At 46.2% G+C, this 24,395-nt stretch overlaps 1 protein-coding gene and 1 non-coding gene across 3 annotated transcripts in view; one reads left to right on the top strand and one right to left on the bottom strand.

Annotated features, from left to right (window-relative positions):
- The window catches only part of CDK17 (cyclin dependent kinase 17), a 529,501-nt gene that overhangs the window by 415,808 nt on the left and 89,298 nt on the right, over positions 1 to 24,395 (bottom strand). The gene's annotated exons all lie outside the window — the stretch shown is intronic.
- LOC144780809 (small nucleolar RNA SNORA57) lies at positions 2,048 to 2,180 on the top strand. The gene has a single exon (XR_013600773.1). It is a non-coding gene; the product is annotated as a small nucleolar RNA SNORA57 (small nucleolar RNA).

Genomic DNA, 24,395 nt, shown 5'->3' with positions numbered 1-24,395 from the left:
GGCGCCTCTTACTACCCCGCCCTCCCCCGCACTTTTCTCCGCGTGCGGGGGCAGATAAAGCCCGCTGTCCAGATAGAGCGGAAAAAGGCTCCACCACGTCAACGCGGCAGCACTCCCCCCGCCGCCCCCTCTCGCCTTCCCGCAATACCTCCATTTCTATGCCCTCTCCGCCGGACTGCAAACAAAGTATTGGGGCTGCCATCTTTGAACGTGGGCGGCCCCACTCAATCACAGGGGTCATCCTGGGACGCTTGGGCGAAGTGCAGACAGCCACCACTGCTGCCACACCCTCTGAGGCCTGCCGGGCGCGGCGACCCAGCCACGTCCCCAATAACCAAGTCCATGCGCCCAGCTTCGCTCAGGAGCCTGAGGGCTTCGAACACCCTGCTGCCATAACTAAAACACTGCAACCTCGCTAATAAGTAAACAAACCACGCTAAAATAGCCCTAGAAATTTTTTTCTGACTAAAGCTCCCAGCCACCAGGTCACCAAACCCAAAATGGTGGCTAGGAGCCGAAGCCCAAGGAATGTATACATTGGGCTACAATTAGGCTACAAAAAACAAGCCCAAATACAAAATGCTAGCTAGTTAGCTGCAAACCCCCCCCCCCGCCCCTCCCACACTGCCACGGGGGGGGGGGGGGGGGACCTCCCTGTGGTTGGCTACCCCCCAAACCCCCCTTCTCCCCCGCTTCCACCTCGGTCACGTTTCAAGCCTCGATCTCAGTTCACCACAAAACGCCTTCTTTTCCAGATCACCTTCACATTGGTTGTCGTTCTGCCCCTATGAGCAGATTCGGGATGGAAAGCTGCCCCCCCCCCCCACCCAAAATTACCCAACGGTTGCTCTCAAGACTGATTCCCCACCTTCATAGATTTCATCACCTATCCGGCCCTGCTGCTATTGATCCCGATTGTAGCGCTATGTATGAACAATTTCAGTCTCCGGTTTTTGATAAAGCCTGCCAAACGGGAGTTTCGTTCTTTCTCTCTACTACGGTTTGTTGAGAGTGACGGGGATTATGAATTGCCCTATAAGTATGTCCAAGTTTGTTTGGAGACTTGCTTAAGTAAATCTGTCTAAAATATTGTGGTCATACGGATATTAAAGTAATGGCTTGCAGGTGTGTGTTTTACGTCTGTGGGTGCACTCTGCTTGAATTGACAGCCCTGAGATTTAGCATGCCAATATGTTTCAACTTTTAGACATGTGGGTCATTTTATGGCTTGTGCAGAAAATGGTGCGTTGCTTGGTAGAAGCATTGTGTTACTTGTAGGGACCTTTTTTATTCCTCTGTAGTTTTTGCGTAGCACAATGTATCAAAGCATTAGTGTATTTTTTGTTAAGAGGCAGGTGCTTTGGCTAGTAAGAAGCATACCTTATCAAGTCACCCGCATTTTAGCTTGCCATTCTTCTCTCTCCTATTCAAGTGCCAAAATGCCTTAGTAGACTTTAGAGAGAATACCGGCTAATCAAACATTAATTTAAAATAAGTTAATTTTCTATTTGCCTTACTCGAATAACTTTCTTTATCGCCTGAGTTTAACCCTCATTTGTTAGTCAAAAGCATGACTGGTATGAAGAGGGGCTGTACCAAAGAGTGGAAAAGAGAGTTAAAAACAATTTATTGCAATAATATCTCTAAGGTTAGAACCAAAGGACCCGAGCAGCTTAATACAACGTGGAATTTAAAATACATCCTCGTTGAGTATTGCTCTTTGCCCCAATTCCCTATTTTCAAAGCTTTGGTCCGTTACTCAATGGTCTACACGTTTACACATATAGTAGAATGCCACTGATTGCCTTCATAAAAATGTGGCATTTGAGCTCCAAAGCAGATCCTGCACCCAGTATCTGACATACCGCTCAGTAATCTGTAGTCTACCTGATTTTTTTTGTTCTATAATATGATTGCTTCAGTTGGTTTTCAGTTACGCAGGTGATGATAGCCGTGCCTGGTGTGTGGACGCAAGGGGAAAAGCTATTAAGTCTTTAGTATCATTCATTTTAATCTTGTGTCACTCAGGGCGTTCCGGTGTGATGATCATCCATTTCTTGACATGTTTTGGTTATCCAGTACCATGGTGTGTAATATTCGGAGACAGAGTAATTCCCATTGCTATATCTTCGGTGCCAGTTGCTCATTGGCTGGTTCTATCCTCAATCACTGGGACACCTTTTATACCTTTTGCAGAGTCTTAAGAGGATGAAGATGCTAATTCTATAAATTGAAACTATCAATCTTTGTGCTCCATGTTCGGTAATATTTCTTATGCTTTCAACCTTTACCTGACTAAATCCTAATGTGATTGATCGCTGTCTTTTTCAGCTGATTAATGAGATGAACAATCAAAACAACTGTGTAAACACCACCTATTGCATTTTTAGATGGGAACAGTGAGTAACAAAATAGGCAAATACAGTCTTAACCCCTTCTATGCTGATGACGGCCCCCAGCGGTCATGCATCACGGAGCTCGTGTGCTGATGACGGCTGGGGGCCGTCATAAACCCGCCCACTCGCGATTCTGCCGCACAGGAGCAGAATCGCGGCCGTGCCCAAGGGGTTAAATGACAACCTGTTTACACCAAAGCTTTGAAATGGACAATAATAAAATTATTTAAATTCTGATTAAACTATAAAATTGTAAACAGATCTGAAACTATCTGGTGTAAACATTAAGAATTATCCAAATTGTGTCACAATTAAACAAAGATAGCATTTCCTTGCAATTGCCCCAATTCCCTCATTCTCCCTGCTCCGCATCAGTTTGTATTTTTACCATCAAGTAAATCACAAAATTCTGGGCCACCTGAATCTCTAGGTGCAGACTTTAAAAGATTCCTTTGCTGCTGCTGTGCCTTGGCTGATACCTTACACTTAATAGCCAGGTTAAATGGGATGCAGTTTCATATTGCAATAACCTTTGCTATGAAATGGTTGTGGAATTAGACTGAACCAGTCCAATTATATTCCCAAAATGATATAACCTAAAAAATCGCATAACACTGAAGATTAGACTTGGCTTTATCACGCCCTCTAGGTAGGTCTGAACTGTTAAAAGCTCTTTTCTAATCTTATAAAGTCTTTTAGGTAAATCTAGGCTAAACATGTATGTCACCATTTGGGGTGCATCTGCGGTTAAGATCTACTGTGACACCTCATCTATTGATCATTTTGATAGTAACTATGAGGGTTGTAAAATGATCATGCAGCACTTTAAATACTCTTGAAATATCACCAGTCCCGAAAATCAGCATAAGTGACAAGTCAAATAGGCACAATTTATAATAAAGCCTTTTTGGCTGGTGCTACCATCTCACCACACCTAGTTTCCAGTCCTGTTTACTTTCCAAACTGTTAAGTATTACATCCCATAATGTTTGTGTAAGTTACCAGATCTTTAGCTGCTGCGGAACACTTAACTATAGTATGGTCCTCCAGAACAATGTCAAGATAATTGGAATATTGAATGGCAGTTAGTAAAGTGCATGAACAACGGCTGTCTGCCTCTGAACTTCAACTCTGAATTGCTTTTTCTCTGTTGAGTGATTTGATGCTGTGTAGTTGTCAACATTAAATGTTAAGGTTTATCCTGAGCTTACTGTTTAAGTATTTGTTTTACCCGACAATAGTTAAAACAATAAAAACTTGATGTGTCTCATTGAGTTTGATGTCTTCTTTGTGTGTAATGAAAGCTGTAAGACCCATTGAGACTTGTACTAGCTAAATATGAGCATTAGCGCGCTACAAATGTGTTCGTTCACACCCCCAGATGTAATCTTTGCAGAGCCAGAAATGTGTGCTGTCTGAACCTACCCACCTCTGATTTGGAGTGCTGCCTTTCTCTATCCAGGGTGTGGCGTTACAGTCACAGCTGCTAACTGGAACCAGGTTTGAGTTTCTGTGTTGGCTCAACATTCTGTGATTCTGGGCAAATCACTTTTCTCCCCATCCCTATAAGCAATTGTGTATGACCTTGTGTAATGGAACTGGTGCTCATGTAAAGTGCTCCAAACACCTTCCAGTAGAATGTGCGCTATATTTTGAAAAGAGCACTAAGATAAAAAACAAACCTTGGCGTAAGGAAAGACACATTGATACCATTTATCGGCTGATTTGTACTAAGTGAAACCAGAAAACCTGAATGCATTGTCTTCCTCGCTGAAATTGTGATATCAGACATACTATTTATTTCACTAAAACTCCTTTTTTCTTCATTATCGCGTATAAAAAGCACTTCCAGATATTTGAGTTCAGACTACCAGTTCTACTAAAATTTTAAATTAATACTTCTCTCAATGCAGTGCTATAAAATGTCTATTAGTGTCAAATCTTCAATGTTAAAGAATAGTAGATGTTGTAGCACCCAGGAAAATGCGCAGAATGACTAAATACTTATACGGTTCCGAAGGCACGACCTATTGGCTATGCTAATGCTAGTTTCTGATAGCTGTTTCAGCGAGGTTCTGTAAATTGTTGTGACCCTGAAGTGGGATCTGTGGTCTGAAGGGTCTACTGTTTCCTCACTGGATGGCAAGGTAGTAACTAACAGTGGTGGCACAGTAGCATGTTAGCAGTTGAATAGGCCTTATTCCAGATACCTAGAGTGACGAGTGTAAATTGTTTGGTTCAGTGTAAATGGGCCTACAACACATCCCTAATTCTGTGTATATCTGTGAATAATGTGTATGTATGTCACAAGTGTGGAAGCAGTATGTGTGCTATGTTAGCCTATGGACACAGGGGAATCCGCTATGTGTTTTTTGTGTGTATGACGCACTCTCATGAATAAATGAGGAATGTTACTTGTGAAGTGCAAGCTCCTACCCCAAAAAGGGGAGCCATGGAACATGTAAAACGGAGAGGAGACATGGCAATTAGGAGCATTTAAACAGCGGTAAGGGCTCTTCTAGGAGAGACATATGTAGGAGAGAGCCGGAGAAATCAAGGTATAGAATTTAACCTTTGTGCAGCCTATAGGATAAAGATCAGTCTCCAATTTGGCTTATCCTCACTGCAGGAAACTGCAAGAGATTAGGGAAAGATGTATGAAAAACTTGAGCAAGTCAATATAAGCAAACCTTTCTTCAGAGATAAATGGGACATTCATTTTTCATATCCTTGAAGACAAAGCATAGGGCCTTAAAGATGCATCTTTGCTGCAGAGGAAGCCAATGGTGGACGGGGAGAAGAGGTCGGACTGGCTCCTTACGAGAAAGCTTCAAGAACATTGTGAAGCTGCATTCTGCACGATTTGAAGTCTAGTCATAAGAAAAGAAGGGAACCCAAGATCCAGAGAGTTTCCACAGTCCAAACGAGACTAAATCAGTTTTCCAAGATGACACTGGAAGAACGAGAAAGACTTTGCGACTAGATCTTAAAAGGCTAAAGCACAGAAAACACAACGGAAATCTGTGGGACAAAGGATAGACAGCTATCAAACATCAGGGCACACTTTTTCGCACATGGACTCAGTCTGGTGGGATAGAATCTAACTCACAGGGCCATCAATTCTGTGACCACCCAGAGAATTATGTGGCAAGCAGCAGAATCTCAGTCTAATCTAAGTTAAATTTCAAGTAACTGCATCTCATTCATGCTGGGACTGTCGACCTGCGGAGGTTGTAGCAATGAAAACCTGAGTGTTGTCAGTATAGTAGATGGTTTACTCTAATCAGAGCTTCCAAAAGAGTAATATACATTTGCTAAATAGGGTGGGCTGAGAGAGGAACCCTGTGGGATGCCGCAGGAATAGTAGAAATAAAAACTGCTTGAGCAAAAAGGTGGTAAAATAACAGTTAGATCTCACCTCAAGAAATGATTTATCCAAACCCAAGCCGCTAACTATGATGTTAAGTAGACGTGAAGTGGAGGACTGTGGCAAATGCTGCAGAGAGATCAAGTAGGACCAGGGAGGCAGATCCGCCCTGGTCTAAGAGGGTTCTGAGATCATCAAGTAGGGAAAGGAGCACACACAGTCTCTGTACAGCTGAGTACTTTAAAACCGGACTGCATCTCATCTAGCAGCTGACTGCCTTCAAGATTTGACGACAATTGGAAATGAACAGATTTTTTAATTAACTTGGCTTCAAGTGGAAGAAGAGGGAGGGGTCGAAAATTGGATAAAACATTAGGATCTGCTGAAGGTTTTTGGGGGAGAGGGACTATAAACACATGCTTCCAGCAAACAGGAACCTCTGCCTTTAGTAAGGCCATATTGCAGATGTCCACCAAATGAGGGGCTAAGAGGTCTGTGGCCAAAGCCACGATTTGGAGAAGGCAAGGGTCAGACATCGAGCCAGATTTATTCACAAATAGCAAGTGCTCATACTTGCTATTGTAATACGAGCAAACTCTGATAAACGGGGCCTGAATGTATCAAACTAGCGTCTTGTACAGTATACCTAACACAAAAGGTTAAAAGCTAAGCCAATTTAATACATTTTATCATGAAAGAACAGTGCCGGGTTATGGCTCAGGACAAGTGAATGACTGGCACTATTACAAAATGCTTTTCAGCATACACAAGAGCTTGTTATTGGCACTATTAGTGCCTTCAGTCTAGGAAACATAAAAAAAATAGCACATGAAGTGAGAATAAAATGTTGATCTTAACACTTAAGAGATAAAACTCTTTGGCTGTCAGGCAGTAATCTCTTAGCCATGGTAGTTCAAGCTTCTTAGAGTGGCCTTTAGCTTCTCTCAAATCATCTAATGTGGTCCCTTCTCTCTAAGGGAATCAATGTTATATAAAGTACTCGAAATCGAACTGTTAAAAGAGAAAGCGTCTTGCTCGATCAAGTGAGATAAACTACAAGGAATGGTACCTAAAGCTTCTACTAAGTTCTCTTACATCACTGTTGTATACCAAGGTCTAGCTGGGTTGTGATGCTGACTAAACTGAGAAGACGGTGCCAATTTATTATATTGTTATAGAGATAAGTACCACAGAGTGGTCAGACCAAGCAAGGGGCACAGTTGTTTTAATCATTAACTAGTCTAAGGAATGAAAATAAGATCAAGAATAACAGTAGCGGGGGCATGGCCAGCAGCATGGCCGGTTAGGAAGTGCCTCTCCGGAGCTCCCGGAATGCTGCCACAAAATCCGGCGTAAATATGATCCCAGGGCACCAACAATAAAAACAACGGGAGCAGTAATACCCCCGGAGGTAGAGGAGCGGACTTGCCTGCACTGAAACGACCTCCCTCATCCAGTAATCGCCCAGGGACGAGTGCCGGCGTCCATACCCCTCCGGGCAAGATGGCGGACCCGACCTCAGAGCTCCGTCACTGAGCCGGAGACGGGTAGAAGAGACGGTATACTCCGATGTGGGCAGTCCTCGGCCTGGGGTAGCACCACAGGGGGCCCACTAGCAAGAGCGGAGGCCTAGCTGAGAGGCTCGCCCCGCTCCGGAGCCCTGCTGCCCGACACCCGACAGACGGCTTGGGAGCACTGGACCCGGTGAGCTGTCCTTCGGGAGCGCCGCTCGCGATCCGGAGCGGCCCAGTGCAGACATCCTGCGGACTGGTGAGGCGGTGCGGCGAGACTGGCGGCAAGAGCAGGAGCCCGGCTAAGAGGCTCGAGACGCCCCGGACTCCGACTGCCCCGCACCAAGATGGCGGCCGATGGAGGGCAGGACCGCTAAATAATCCAGTGAGCACTTCAGCATAGTCCCGGTGGCTGGTGAGGAGGGAGCGGGAGAGCTCTGGAACAAGGCTGATGCGGGGACGTGAGCCGAGGAGAACGGCGCTGCCGAAATACTGAGGCGGACCTCTCCCCCCGTGTGCTGATCTCCGCCTGGCCCCTTCCGGACTGACGGCGGTGACAGGGAGGTGCTGGTGAGCCGATAAGGAGACCGCGGACTGTGGCTCCGAAGTCCCTCGAGGAGAGCAGCGGGAACACGCCGATCGGCGGACTGGGGAGGTGAGGAGTGGGGGGTCAGACGCCGACGGGGTGGCCCCCGTGCCCTCATAGCTACAGACCGCCTGCCATATGAACGCTATGGAGGACGGAGCGGCGGGGGAGTGACTGGACGACCTGGGGACCCCCAACCTGGTCCCTTGAGAAAGAGGCGGAAGGGCTCTTTGGACTGTGGCCTGCGCGGGGGGGGACAGAGAGGCTAACCCTTCTTGGGGTCTGGGGTGCCTTTCCCCTCGCTCTCGCCGTTGCTTCTAGGCGCCGCCAGGGCGGCCGGACCGGAGCCGCGCACACGACGCACGATCCTTACACACCGAGTCTGCCCCCCCCCTCACTGGCCTCTCGCTGTCTGCAGGCTGGGACGGAGCCCCCCCCCCCGGGGGTAAGACTGCAAGTGCCATACGGGAGGGCCACCCGGAGACACTGTGAAGGCGGCCTTGTGACGGTGGCGAGGAGGAGGAGCCGTATCCGGACGGACGAACGGGTCGGTAGACCACCACGCAGTCCTCGGAGTGAGAAACGACACGCCACGCAGAGGTATTGTCCCCGGGCGGGTGAGCCGGGGAAGCCTGGGCCAACAGGCTGCGACGGGTGAGTGACCCTGAGACGCGGCCAGCTATGGGGAAGAAGGATCCGCCTCATAGGCCGCCGAAGCAGGGCCCCATGGACAACTTTGCGACACCCAAACAACAGCTAGAGGCCCTTCATGCGCCCTCCGAGGTGCGGACGGACACTAACTTACTACTGGAAGCCATCCAGGCGTCCAGGGCGGACATCCAGGAATCACGGGCGGCGTTGGAGGTGAAAATCGGAGAAGTGGGGTCGGAAGTGACGCTGCTCCGACAAGACTTCCGCAAACTGTCGGATAGGGTAACGGCGACCGAAACTAGGATTGGCGATAATGATGACGCGATAACCACCCTGAAGAAAGATATGGCAGAGTTGCAGGCATCCCACCGACAATTGCTGTGGAAGGTGGACGATGCCGAAAACAGGGCGAGACGCAATAACCTGCGCTTCGTAGGTTTTAGAGAAGGAATCGAAGAGGGGAGCATGACCCTGTTTCTACACACCTGGCTGAAGGAGACCTTCCCCACTGCGCAGTTCTCTCCTTGCTTCATCATCGAGAGGGCGCATAGGGCCCTCTTGGCGAAACCACCTGAGGGAGCAAGACCGAGACCGGTCATTGCGCGCTTTCTTAATTTTGCAGACAGAGACTTAATCCTGAGGGAGGCCAGAAAAAAGGGAGAAATCCGCCCGGAAAACACGACGATAATGATATTTCCGGACTACAGTCAGGAGGTACAGAGACAACGTCGCTCTTTCGACGCTGTGAAGGCGAAGCTGAGGACACTGAATCTCTCATACATGCTCCTGTTCCCTGCGAAACTGAAAGTGCTTTATAAGGACAAGTCTATCTTTTTCACGCATCCGGATGACGCTTGGCAGTGGCTCGAAGAACGCCCTATCCTTAACAGCAGGGAGGCTTCCGGGCGAGAGGAACTGGATAGAGCAATACGGCAGAGTTCTCAGTGGGAATTGCCGAAGCCACAAAGGAGGAAGTCACGTAGGGTGAAGAAGCAAACTCCGGCAATGCCGTACAGAGGTCATGACCCAGGTTGTGCGCGGAGAGGACGCTCTGAGTCGCCAGGGACACACCCGGGAACGGGATCTAGGTTCAGCTGCCTCCGAAATGACATTAGGTCGGAAGGTGACGACAAGGCGGAGCTGGGAAGCCGCGCATCGGGGGGAGAGGAGGAGGGGAGAACGCAGGATTCCGTCCATCCGCTGGCAGAGGCGATACGCCATTTGGAGCAGGACGATTCGGGGCTGAACGGCGCTCCAGTGACTGAAACACAAGACTCACATTCATGAGTGGGAGTGCACCTGGTTCTTAATGATGGCAGCCCGGCATGGAGAAGCACGCAAGTTGATACGCCCTCTGGTTTAACACATTTTCTTGTGTGTTTTCTTTGTTGGTTTTTTGAAGGGAGGGTTGGGTGGGTGGGCGACAGGCCTACTCCTGCGGACAGTTCTGTCCTGTGTTAGGATGCGACTGGATGGGGAGGGAGGTGGGGAGGGGGGAGGGAATGGGGGGTGCCAAGTTGATTCAAGTTGGGGAAAGGGGGGGTGAATTGGGGGGGGGACAATAATTGGGGAGAGGCAGCGAAACACTTTGAACCTCCACACCACATATACATGCCCGAGATTGACTCCAGATAGTCACCGCTTTTTCGAATGGCGAGTACCGTAGGCAATCCACAGGGGGGAGATAGGGGAGTAAGCGTCCTGACCTGGAACGTCAATGGTCTGGGCTCCAAGGTCAAGAGAGGTTTGGTGAATGCCTACATAAAAAGGGTAGACCCGGATGTTACCTTCCTGCAGGAAACCCATCTCAAGGGTACACAGTGTGCCTTCATTGCTAGGGGTAGACATAGAGTTCTGGCCCATGCGGGTTACACCTCCGACTCCAGAGGTGTGGCGATCATCATCAAAAACACCTCCCCATTCTGCATCACACGCACTTGGATAGATACACAGGGGACGTATGCTGGGGTGCAGGGGACCTGGAATAGGCGCACGTACACGCTAATTTCGGTATACGCACCGCCCAAATTGCAGGCACGAACGCTTACAGCGTTGGCGAATATCCTAATAGACACTGCAGACACGGTACAAGTGGTGGGAGGCGACTTCAACGACGTAATGAGTATAGCACAGGACCGTTCCGGGGCGCCAGGTAGAGAGGGACTCCAGACCGCGCGATCACGACAGGTGGCTAATTTAGGACTCACGGATGTCTGGAGATGGCTACACCCGACACAACAGATCTTCTCATATTACTCAGGGGCCCACGGGGTGTTCTCGCGCCTGGACTATATTTTCATGTCCCGACAATACCTGAAGGTAGAGGACATTGCAGAATATAAGGCCAGGGGTATATCGGACCACTCTCCGTTATTAGTAAAGATAGGGCGTACCCGGGGCACCGGGGGAGGCTCCTGGCGCCTAGCAGCCTGGGACCTGCAAAACGCAGCCATACTGCGAGGCATTCGCGCGGACATTAAGGTTTATATCGCCGAAAATGAAGGGTCGGTGGAGTCGAGTGTCACCTTCTGGGAAGCCCTGAAGCCGGTCTTGCGAGATAGGATACAGGGCAGACTGGGAGACGAACGACGCAAACTCCAGTCTGAGGTCTCGGCCTTGGAACAGACTATCTTAGGGTGGGAGAGGGAGTATCAGACCTCCAAACAGGTGGAGACTCTCAGAAAACTCCTTGACGCCCAGAGGCAATACCGAGAGTTGGTGACAAACGAGGCGAAGACCCAAGCCCTTGCCACCCTCCATCGTCTCTACGACGTGGGAGGCAAGTCTGGCAAACTTCTAGCGTGGCTCAGTAAAAGGGAGCGTGCGACTCGCTGGGTGGATAGTATCCACGGAGCGGACGGGACACTTGTTAGTACTGACGCGGGGATAGCTGAAGCGTTTGCGGCCCATTATGAACAGTTTTACGCAGCTAGAGACCTGGCGACCTGCGAGGAAGCGCTACAGTAAATGGAACAGATAGACCTACCGGTGCTGTCCTCGGAGGCCAGGGCGGGCTTGGAGGCGGACATAACGACGGACGATATCAGAGTGGCCATCGCCAAGCTGAGGCCGGGCAAAACCCCGGGCCCGTATGGTTTCCCGGCTGAATTTTTCAAACGCTCGGCGGACCTCTTAACACGACATCTTAAAGCCCTCTTTGTTGGCGCATACCAGGAGGGGAGGCTCCCCCCAGACCTCGTCATGGCGACGATTGTCCCGATCAATAAGGAGGGCAAGCCGCGGGAAGACTGTGATTCTTACCGCGCTATCTCCCTCCTCAACACGGAGGTGAAATTATTAGCAATCATCTTGGCAACCCGCCTTAGGGCGGTTATCCCAGACCTAATACACTTTGATCAATCGGGTTTCTTGCCGGACAGGGCGACTAAAATGAATCTCAGACGCACTCATAATTGGCTACAGGAAGTGCGGGGGCGAGATGATTGCCACTGGTTCCTTTCCTTGGACGCCGAAAAAGCTTTCGATGCGGTGCATTGGCCATTTCTTACTGCAGTACTTCACAGGTTTGGCTTTGGGCCAAACTTCGTGAAATGGGTCCAACTCCTATACTCGGTCCCGAAGGCAAGGGTACGGGTGAACCAAACGCTCTCACACGAGTTTCAGATCCGGAGAGGCCCCCGCCAGGGTTGCCCCCTGTCCCCCCTCCTCTTTACACTCACCATAGAAATATTAGCAGCACGGATCCGCCAAAATGAAGACAGCTCTGGTTTCACAGGCACCGACACTAATCCGACACAAGAAAAGATCTCTCTACGCAGATGACGTCTTGCTGTATATAACGAAACCAGAGACCACCATCCCGGCGCTATTCCGAGAACTAGAACACTACGGGAGACAGGCGGGCCATAGAATTAATTGTCATAAATCAATTTTATACGACCCGGAGGGACGGGACCGATGGGGTAGGCTACCAGAGAGACTGTTGACGACTGCTGACGGCTTCCAATACCTTGGGATATACATAACCCTGGACAGGACCATGTCGTTTCAAAGGAACTTGGGACGGATCATGTTGAATGCAGTGGCGGATATAGCCGATGGAGACAGCTCCCGCTTACACTCCTGGGCCGAGCGGCCATGTATAAAATGATAACCTTACCAAAATTTCTCTACGCATTACAGAACGAATACTACCCACTCCCGACCGGGGTACTCGCTAAGATCCATGCCGACTTACGATCCTTTCTTTGGCTAGGCAAACATCCTAGGGTGGCCCTACATACACTCCAGAGACACCAGTACAGTGGGGGGGGGATCTCATTACCTAACCTAGAGGCCTACTATTGGGCGGAACATTTGATACCCATTAACGACTGGCTGCACGCCCCGGCGGACCACCCGACGTATGCCCTAGAGAGAGTCAAAATGTCGCCACACAGCATAATGTATTACCTTTATGGTGGCGTTAGAAGGGCCCCGCTCCTCCCGGCGACATCTCTCACACTTGCCGCATGGAATAAGACCACTAAACGTATGGGGTGGGAAAAGAAGCCCACGCGACAGACCCCGTTGTGGCACTGCCGCTGGCTGGCTGAACTAAACAAACTACGCGGCTTTCAAAGGTGGGACGACATCAGCATCTCCACCATAGATGTGATAGCTAAGGGAGAGCTGAAGTCTTTTCAGGCTCTTAGAACTGAGTTTGGCCTCCATAACACACAGCTTTTCAAATACATTCAACTACGACACGCATGGCGAGCCCAAAACATCACGCTGACCGACATCTCAGAATACGCACCGTTGGAGGGACGGCTTCTCCAGGAGATGATACCGGGGCAGGCGGTTTCCTTAACCTACAAAACCTTGACGAACAATATGCTGGGTGATCTGGGAAAACTTAGAGAGCGGTGGGAGGCAGAGGTGGGTGTGATGGAGGACCTGGATTGGGAAATAGTGCTGATGCATCCCCGGGAGGTGGCGATCAAGTCGAGACTGCGTCTTATTCAGTTTAATGTGCTACATAGGACCTACTATGATAGACTGCGACTTAGTAAAATGGGGAAAGTGGATGACCCGCGGTGTCTTAGATGCCACCAATGTGATGGGGATTTTTACCACACGATCTGGGCATGTGATGTAATCCAAGCCTATTGGACACAGGTCTTCAGGGAGCTGGAGGACGTTTTGGGGGCTCCGATTCCTCGGGACCCCAAGCTGGCTTTGCTAGGTATGACCACGGAGGTTGATCTGAAACGCCCTCTCACTATTTTCCTTGTCCTGGCCCTGGTGGTAACAAAAAGGGACACTGCTAAGTATTTGGGGGCACCGGAACCTCCGGGCCTGGAGGAATGGCGAAGGGGACTGGACCTGTACATGGCAGCCGAGAGAGTGACTTACAAAGCGAGGGGATGCCCCAAGAAATTTCGAAAAGTTTGGTCCAAGTGGCGACACCACCACAGGTTGGAGGGAGGGATGTAGGGGAGGGGGGTTTAGGGGAGGCCCGCGGGGAGCATCTCGAAGCAGATGGTATGGACGAGGTGCAACAAGATGACCGAGATGGGTGCCACAGGGCACCGGATATTCAAATTTCTGAACTGTGAAGGAATCTTTGGACTTTATGGGGGTGGGGGGGGAAAGAAGTGAAACTGCTGCTGTCTTCTAGCCTATAATGTTGAGTTTGAAAAATGCGAATACAAATAATTTAGACAGGAGGCTCCAGGAAATGGGGGGGGGGGGGAGGGATGGGTAGGTGGAGGGGGGAGGGAGGGTTACGGACTTTAGTAATTTTGGTCAATCCTGCATGACTGGTACATACTATGATGTGCTGCATAATGATGTTCAACAAATTGATGCTTCTCCGCACATAGTCTACGAATGTACTTATCTTTCTTTTTCTGTACCTCTTAAGAAACGAGACTTGTTCAGTTATCAGCATTTAACCTGTTGGGATATGTTAGGGGTGAAAAATGAAAATGGACTGTATGTCATATGCAACGGAAATGATATGTTGTAAATTATAATATGCAGCCGCAAATAAAGAGTTAAAAAAAAAAAGAATAACAGTAGCAGCTGAAGCTTTTAAAGCCAGACCTGAAACGGTGAAGTGGCTATCGGCAACTTCCAACCCTGCACTCAGGTAAGACTAACACTGATGTCATTATGCTCACGGAAACCTGGTTCAGCGCATCCTTCATACTACGTGACCTCTATTGAACAGAAACACCTGGTAGTGAAGGGGATGGTAGTAGCTCCTATAGGCAAACTGATCAACTCGATACACTCACCCTTTTTCCAGTGCTTCAGAATGTGTATTACAACCATGATACCCAAATCACAGATACTGAACATCTTGCACTGGCTAACGGGCATCACAAAGAGTTTTATTAATGTTTTTATTGATTATTACACTACCTACTGCTCTTGTGATCAGATGTTCCACAGGAAAGTCAATCTCCACTGGGAAAAAGATTAAGCCACCTACTCATCCCTAATCAAAACCTTCCTACCAGACAACTGTCTATTACAACACTCCCCCTGCTCTACTCACAATAAGGTCTCCATTTCCAAGTTGTTTTTAATAAATAAACAACAAGTACAAATGTGTAACCCTCTCAAACTAATAGGTATACCACTCCTGCATGCGTTTCAAAATTCTGACATGAACAACCCCTTACCCCCAAGTGATAATAGGGACATGCAATGATAAAATCAAGAGTCCATTAACATACCCACAACAAGCATTGGTAAATACCAATGCAACTGAATTTAAAGTGCTAATGCATGTAAACACAGACCTTGGAGAAACGTGAACATACTATTTGTATTGTGTTGTATTCCCAAAGCCATAAGAAGTGCCACCTGGGGGACTCTGCCATGCACTAGTAGTGTTCTCATATAGCTTGTTAGATCTTCAGCTTTAGACTGTTAAACAGTCAAATGTTCTTGAAAATTCTTGAGCAGGCAGGCAAAAGTGGACTGAATAACAATTCCAAAACCATATCAATGTAGCAAAGCCAATATATGCAAATGCACACTTAAGATTAGGAAATATTGCACAATAGTGTATTTTATTTTAGTATCTCCAGATACTGTAAACGGCAAGGCCTGTGGGTGAGACGGAAATGAACATGTGTGCTTGAATACAATAATCCCTCTGCTCAGTCACAATTTGCACATGAATGGTGTAGCAGACGTCATCAATGCCGAGTCATTCAAGCACCGACACAAACTACCCACAAATTGTCCAGATTTAGAGGATATCTGAACTACCACTGTGTCTGGCTGACAGACTCAAGACCAAATCCCTGCAGGTCGGTTGACTTATGGCTGCTTTGCCGGTCATCCCAAAGCCAAGGCTTCCAAAAGACCTCTCAAATAATACATGTCTTTTTGAAACCATAAAGCTCAACACACAAGGTGAGGACAGGGCAAAAAGTCCTGCACCAGTGAAGGTACCTTATAAAGGCTATATTTCCTATCTTGAGATTGGTGCAAAGGGCTTGGGGCAAGGCCTCCATGTGCCCCAAAGAAATGACATACAAGTCACTTGAACAAATTAAACAAAAGTTGGCCCAGCACTCAAATAAGTGAAATATGAGTGACTATTGATAATAAACCTTATTCACAATGCAGTCCGTCAAGCTCTTCCCAATCAAAGAAAGGCACTGGTAGATTTTGATTGTAGATACAAAAATTATTTTATTCTTTATTGATATACAGGTGCATAAAATTCATGATGAACCTGTATATAAATGGAGAATAAAATAATGTTTGTATCTCCAATCAAAATACACTAGTGCCTTTCTTTGATTGGGAAGATGTTGACAGACTGCGTTTTGTTGCATTGTGAATAAGGTGTATTATCAATCGTCACTCATATTTAACTTATTTGAGTGCTGGGCCAACCTTTGTTTCTTTATGAAACCAGTTCGGAATTCTTCCGGTTTTAATAGGCGTGGCGCAAGGCAGTTGGACAAGTTAAATAAATGACCCATCAACACTTACTTACCAAACCATTAAAGTTGTTATTCAAACATTAACAAACTAGTGGTTTTCACTTCTGTACAATGAAATATTCTCTTGGTGTTCAATCAAATGCACAGCAGTCGTCCAAGCCTCGCTCGCACACAGAACTGGCACAACGCATCAAGTAGCTATAAACCCTTCCATCATTCACGCATTGAACTGGTCAATCAAGGCAGCATAAGCTTCAAGCACGCCGATCAGGTACACCACAGAAGGAGCAGTGCAAGCTTCTGACCCATACCTCATACAGAATAAAGTATAGCTTGTGTGGCTGGTGTGCAAGATTCCCAGGCATGCACAGCTAACAAGTTAAGAAAGGACAGTAGCCTTATAAGCTTCCTTAAACACAATGAATGGGTACAGTATGGGCAGCAGCAGTACAAGCGCCCTTTAACACAATGAATGGGTACAGTATGGGCAGGAGTAGTAAAAGCTTCCTTAGAGACAATGAATGGGTACAGTATGGGCAGGAGCTGTGCCAGCATCCCCCACAAATGTAAAGCAAAAGCAACAACACAGAAAGAACAGATACAGCATGGGGAGCAGCTGTCCAATGCATCTCCACTAGCACACAGGTGAAGTACGCTACTAGCACACAGGCAGAGTATAGCAGCAGAGCAAGTTTCGCACACATCCCCCAAGAACATTTACCACTTGTGCAGATGGTGTGCAAGCCTCACTAATACTTACAAGTAACAAAGTGCAGGTAGCATATGTGTAACCCGTACTTTGATTGTTACTTGAAAGACTTTAGACAGAGCAGCAATATTTACACATACACACACCAAACACAACCACATATACACACAGGTATAGAATAGGCAGAAACAGTGCAAGAGTACAACACACACAAAAAATACATCCTAGAAACAGTTCTGGCTTCCTTAACCAACATGTATGGAAGCATGTCAAACTTCCCTCCCAAGTAGTTTAAGTTCAGTATGGGCTGCAGAAGTGCAAATTTGTTTTTGTTTTTTGATTTTGCCAATGTTTGGTTACTAAAGATAAAAAACGTCCTTGCTGACCTACAACAAAATTACTTAAGTTATTGTTGTACACAGAGTAGTCCTAAAGATTAAGGCCCCTTTGAAACAACTCATCATTCAAAAACCTCCTAATCTATTCTGTACATTTTTGTGCATTATCATATCCAAATTGTAATAAAAATGAAGGCTGTTCATCAACAGCTAATCCACAGTGCTATCTACTACGTTTTGTCAAGACTGTATGCACAATTATATCAAACGTCATCTATCAGGCACTTTCTACTATGAGGAACACCAATTTCACTTAAACAAAACTCTGTAGTGACGCACAGTTACATATCAAGGGTGCCAGGGACCAAGCATTCACCTCTACCAATGACCTGACGCCACAGGACACCAATTCTTTTAGCCCCTCCTTTACTGTCTCATCACAACCCTTTGTTTCAAGTCTCTTCTATACCCTTTCCACGCAGTCCTGTCTTCCTTCTCCCACAAAACATCCTCCTTTAAGGCTTCCACGCCATCGTTTAGGTTTCAGGAGACTATGTCCACAGCCCAGGAAGGGGAGAAAAGGTTACCATTTCATATTTCTCATTCCATAAATCTTGTTGAATTTTAGCATTACTAGGGACCGCTTTGTCTCAGAATAGCACTACTAAAGAACCCCCAATACTACAAATTACTGGAACGAAAAAGAAGATTTTCCACACACCTCAATTCTGGCGTGCAAGTACATGCAGTACTCAACATCTGTTCAAACTGTAAGACTGCCAAGGTACCTAACTTCTGGCCAGAAGACTCCCCTGCTGTTTCAGTATCCATAGCCACATACAGCAGCGCTGATGTTCTTCGATTCAGACCTGCAGTACATCATCAGTTCCAGTACATGCACCTGGACTGAACTTTGTCACTGCATCTCAAGCCCCGAATGAGTGGATGAAGTATTTAGTGAGTCACTTCTCATCCCAGTGAATAAAAAAAGTTTTTGAATATTTTAGTGAATGCACTGGTAAACCATTGTATGAAAAGGGTCCTGAAAGACATATGTGAGCTGAATGTAAGAAAAGTTTAGGACAGCGACCACAAATCCTTCTCAACAGCTAGAAAAACCAGCGTCCTCCACTGAGATATATCTCCAATGGACATCAGAGAATTAATAATACTCAAAAATGTGTCTGCAATACCTCGACCTCCTCACCCCACCAGGCTTCTCAATCATTCTCTGTGACTGCAAGGAGCGCAGGGGTGGTGGAGTAGCCATCATACACAAAGTGACATTTGATTGAATATTTCAGGTCTCCTCTAAAATCCTCAACCCCACCAAACCTCACCTCAACTGTCACCCATCAGGTAACAACCCACAATTCCTTGAAGACTCAAATGACCGAATACTGCAAAGCTCCCAAAAAGGTAGCACAGACATTATACTAGGAGACCTAAGCCTGCACCTAAATAATGCTGAAGATCCTATAGAGCAAACCCCATCAACCCTCCTGGAAGAAAAAGAAAAATATACAATCACGCCCATCCATCACTGCATTAAACAAAATCATAATATAGGCTCGACCTCTGATGCAAACACTACACCCTATCCCTCCACTCCATCCCACCATCCGACTGGACTGCTATCCATCGAATCCTCTACTAGCTCAAAACCACCCTTCTCTTTTTCCCAACACTCGATTAATTACTCTACTAAGTGCTGCAAAGAATTTGCAACATTTTTTCTGAAAAAAAGAACCAACATTAAACTCTTTTTTAAACCACCCACCTCCCAACCCTGCACCAATGATGCTCCTCTATGTGAAATAGGTCCTCCCAAAACCATACCTCCGAATGATGATGGCCCCGCCGCAACACAGTTCACCAACCTCAACCCCTTGCAATTGAAAAACGTTGCTTTTAATCAGGGTTCGGGAAAGGCTGAAATACAGAGACTGCAAGCTACACAGATCTTTGGGTGGTGGTCAAGCCTGCCCCCCCCCCCACCCCAGTCCTCCTGGACATTATGGCTGCCTTTGATACGGTCTCTTGCAACGTGCAGGCATCAATGGAACTGTTCATCAGTGGTTCGCGTCTTTCCTGACACAACACTCACAGATAAACTAAACTCCTCAACCTCTAAAACAACGCCAATCTAACAAGGAGTCCCACAAAAGTCAATCCTGTCTCCTGCCCTATTCAACCTATATATAGAAACCCTTGCAATAATCCTAAACAAGCCAGACTTGCCTACCACCTCAAAGCAGATGACACCCACCTCTCCATGGGAATCTCTTCAGTCAAAGACATCCAGCACTTAAATAGCACTCTCGCGACAATTCAATCTATGCTGACCAGCAGCAATCTGAAGCTCAACCCAAACAAAACTATACTCCTTTGCATCCAACCCAAAGAAAAATCCTTTCCTGTAGATATCCGGCTCGATAACCTCACTGCTTTAAACTGCAAACTATCCATCTCCAACTCAGTTAACCGCATGCGTGCGGGCGGAATTCCGCTCGTACGCTGAGATATTTCAAAGCGCACTTTACGTGACGAGCTGGGCTCGTCATCAGCGTAGCAGGAGGCTACCTCATGACGAGCCCAGCTCGTCATCAGCGTCGAAGGGGTTAAATCACTGGGGATTACACTGGACAGTCCCCTGAGCATGAAAGAGCATGTTACTGGCTCTGCCAAAAGTGGATTCAACACGCTGAGACATCTTTAAAAAGTCAACCATGCATCCCCTATGAAGACCTAAAGACTGTGGTGCATTCCCTAGTCCTGCCCAAACTAGACTACAGTAACACGATTATGAGCACCCCAAAAACACATCTAGCCCCCTTGAAAGCCACACTCCACGCAGCAGCTAGATTACCATCAGGGGAGAGTCGCTACAATCACATCACTCCCATTTTCAAGAAACTCAACTGGCTACCAATCAAAGCTAGAGCTATACTCAAAACAGCTTGCATAACCCACAAAGCTCTATACAAGGAAAAACCAGTCTGTCTCTCAAATAAATGAGCTCTGCGAAGCTCTCCCAGCCTACTCTTGATTCCAGCTAAATTTAAGAAAGAGAAATCTCGCACCCGGTCCTTCTCTGGAAATGCTCCCAGAATCTGGAACTCACTGCCTCAAGATTTACAGATCAATGAATCATTCTCACACATAAAGAAAAAAGTGAAACGTCTTTTCTACAACAAATATCTAAACCCTCCTCCTTAAACCATCCATCTGGTCTGTTAATGTTCACTCCACACCCCATAAATAAATCTGAGCATTAATAACTGGCCAAAAACTGTGCCTCTACTCTCCCCCCCCCCCCCCCCCCCTGCACAACACCCTACTTTAGCTGCCTCCGAATGTGTATCATCCACCTGTTTCACGGTCTGTTGAAAATGCCCTTTCCTTATTGTGTTATGTATTTTATATAAACCACTTGTAGCTTGGGGCCCTCACTACTTTTCTAACTCTGTAAAATGATATATATGTTTTATACTGCATCTGCCCCAAAGGCAGGCGGGTATATATACATCCCATATCTACCTCACTTTAGTCCATCTATATTACTGTTCGCCGTAAATATTTATTTATACTGCACTGGGCTGACTCTGTAAAGTGATATATATGTGTCTTATACAACATGGGAGGGGCAGAGGGAGAGGGAACTGCCGAAACGCGTTACAGCAGAAATTGAAATGTGCAATGAACTTTCTGGGCTGTGTTTGGTTTTTCATGATAAGACTGGAGTTGGTGTTGCTCGTCGTAAATCTTTCTTTATATATTGTCATTATGACATGTAATCCATGCACTCACTGTTGTATTAACTCTGTAAAACACTGTATACGTTTATTTACCGTATCTACATCATGCCTGTTTCGTCCACAGTATTTGATGTCTTGGGTTTATTTTGTTTTACTTATTGTCACTATGTTTGCGCTATATAAAACTCGATAACTAAATAAACAATGTGTATGTTGTTTAATCTGGAAGAAGAGATCAGCTCTAAACATGTAATTGGTAGGTTTTAGCTATGAAGGAGCTTTATTGTGAGAAAAATTGCTTGACATGTTTTCGTACTTTGCTGAAATATCTGAAGAGGTTTAAATGCTATAACATCGACATGAGTGGAAGCTTAACGTGATGTTTCAAACGTATTGAGTGAATTTGTCATCTTGCAATTTAAATCAAACGAACGTAATGTGTTTTTTACTGTAAAACATGTTTATATGATGTGCTTCAACACTTTAAAACATGGCTACCTCTTATTAAAGGTCAGTGGCGCAAGTAAATCTTGTTCCATATGGATGGATTTTTAATTCTATGTTTGAATACTATGGCAGCCAGTTGTGCTTGTAAACTATTCAGCAATGATCCAGCACAAAAAATTCCTTTAATCTTGCTAAAAATCTTTATTTGCTATTATGGAACAGTCCTCCGTAAGGTGAGCCTTTATTAGGATGCTCTTTTGATCAAACGTTAAAATGGCATACTGTCACTACTAGAGAACAAAGCCTAGGCAAAGTCAATAGTTTCTGCCTTAATAACGTGAGTGCAAAGCTACAGACTTTGCCAATCCTTGTTTATAATGCATTGTTTAAAAAAAGTCAAAGAAAAGACATTTCAAAACACAGGAGGAAAAGTAAATGCATACCTTAAGGTATTTGAAAACTGTACATTGAATTCAATATTCTCAATTTTTAAAAATGGTTTTCTTTAATTTTCAGATACAGATCACTTAGGAAACTCTGAACATTAAAAAAGTAAAAGGAAGCCTGAAACACAGATAGGCGGAATACAAAGTACTCATGAGATGGTATCACACACCCAAAAAACTAAGGGACATCAAAGTCAAAGTCAAAATTTGGCTTTACTCGGTTAAAAAATGTTAAAACCATCAAAGCACAGAACAGTATTTCATTCAGGGATTATTCATAATTACATAATTATATACAAACAACTAGCACCACTAAATACGTTACAAAATGGCAATACTATACAGTTAGATACACATAAATAAATAAAATAAAACAGTTTGTCACCCACATGGTATCTCAAACTCCATCTAAATACTCATTTTATTGTAAACTTTTGTGCTAAAAAATGTCCATGCAAGAAGGGGCCTAAAAATGGGTGAATTACAGTGACAGTAACTTATTTCGGCATCTAATAGCCCCTGTAATGTAGCTCGCTACCCCAAAACAGACCACCATGGACCCAAGCATTTGTAAATAGGTCAGGGCCGGTCTGGCTTGCTCGAAATTACAGCCCCTTAATATTGGGACGATACATTTCTTACGATGAAATACATAAAACTTACAAAAAAAGATCATGTGAAGCATATCTTGCTCATTATTATTATTATTATGTGTTCTTATATAGCGCTCGATTACCCGTAGGCATCTCGGCGCTTGCCTTGGGAACCCGTCCTGGCTTCCCCAAGGTGAAAGCCAGGCATCCCGCCGCGGGGGGGCCGTAGTGGAGATTAAGCAGGCTAATGCCCAGAGCTGCAGAGTGTGAACCCATGATTTGAGTAGGCACCGAAACGAGAATTATCAAGTCCGTGGATATTTGGGCTCAAGACCCTGCCGCGTCGGGAATGGAACCCTGGTCCCGGGTCTGACCTCTGCTTCAGGGTCTGCCTCCTCTAACCAGTGAGCCACACTTCTGCTCAGAACAGTTATCACATGGGCAAGGCCCCAAAGTCCCACTTTTAGCAAAGCCTTTTGGAAAAGATAACAGCCATGGAAGAATATTAAACCGTAATAGTACAAAGAGATGGAACGGCTTATTTATGTAAGTTAAGTACGGCTGGATGTCTTTCCCCCATACTTAGCATTACAAAACTTCTCACTGATGGCTTTACCAATTCCTCTCCTTCCCTCTGTAGCTTTAGCCTGTTCAGGAACTGGGACTTTACGGCCTTTATGGCCGTTTTATTTAAGGCCTAGGATTCTTAAAGAGCTCAGGGCTGCCCATTGAATCCATTTGGGTTTTAATATAACGGATCCAGGGAATAGCAAGGGCCTTGTCTAAGGACAGACAATCTTGAATAATTAGTTGATTTAAATTCGGAGCTTGCTGCGCCCATATTCTCAGCCACCCCAGTAACGGGGCCACATCGATCTGATCTGCGATATAGCCAACTCCTAAGTCTTCATGTACATTAAAAGTAGCTACAGTTTGAGGGAGCAATAGCACTTTTCTTAAAATATGTTTTCTGGAGTTTGGATCTCGCTCACATCAGTGTAACCCCACACCTCGCTCCCATATGACACCATGGGTACACACTTGGCATTGTAGATTTTCAAAAGAGCTGGTAGTGGCTTACAGCCCAATCGCTTAGCAAAACCTAACAGGGCACCTGAGGCCCTCGCTAATGTGATTTTTTTCAGAGCACGTTGTGCGACCCATGACCTTCAGTCATCAAAGACAACCCCCAAGTACGGGAATGTGGGAAATTTAGAGAGCTCCTGCCCTTTACAGAAAAAAGATGCCTTCTTCGCCCGCCCTCCACCTACTGACATAGCATGTGATTTTTTTTAATTTGTTGTTAAATCTAAAGAGTCCATAAAATTTATAAAACAATCTAAAAGAGATTGTAAACCTCTTGCCATTCTTGCCAGTAAAACAGCGTCGTCCGCATATAATAAAGCCGGGATCCTTTTTTGACCAACTCTCGGGATGTCTTTACTTGCTAGGGTTAGTGCATCCCCCAGATTATTTATGTAAAGCGTGAAGAGCAACGGCGCCAAAATGCACCCTTAACTTACTCCTCGCTTTACAAGCCATGCATCAGTCAGACTCCCATTATCGTCGTAACGGACTGCTGCACTGGTGTTCTCATGGATTTCAGCTAGGAAGGAAATTAAAACAGGGTCCAGCACTAAGGGACATGTATCGGGCCACATCAGACAGCTGCTGGTG

Source organism: Lissotriton helveticus, chromosome 1_1 (genome assembly GCF_964261635.1).
Source record: "Lissotriton helveticus chromosome 1_1, aLisHel1.1, whole genome shotgun sequence".
NCBI lineage: Eukaryota > Metazoa > Chordata > Amphibia > Caudata > Salamandridae > Lissotriton > Lissotriton helveticus.
Note: the sequence above shows the minus strand (reverse complement) of the source record. Positions and strands in the feature narration are given on the sequence as shown.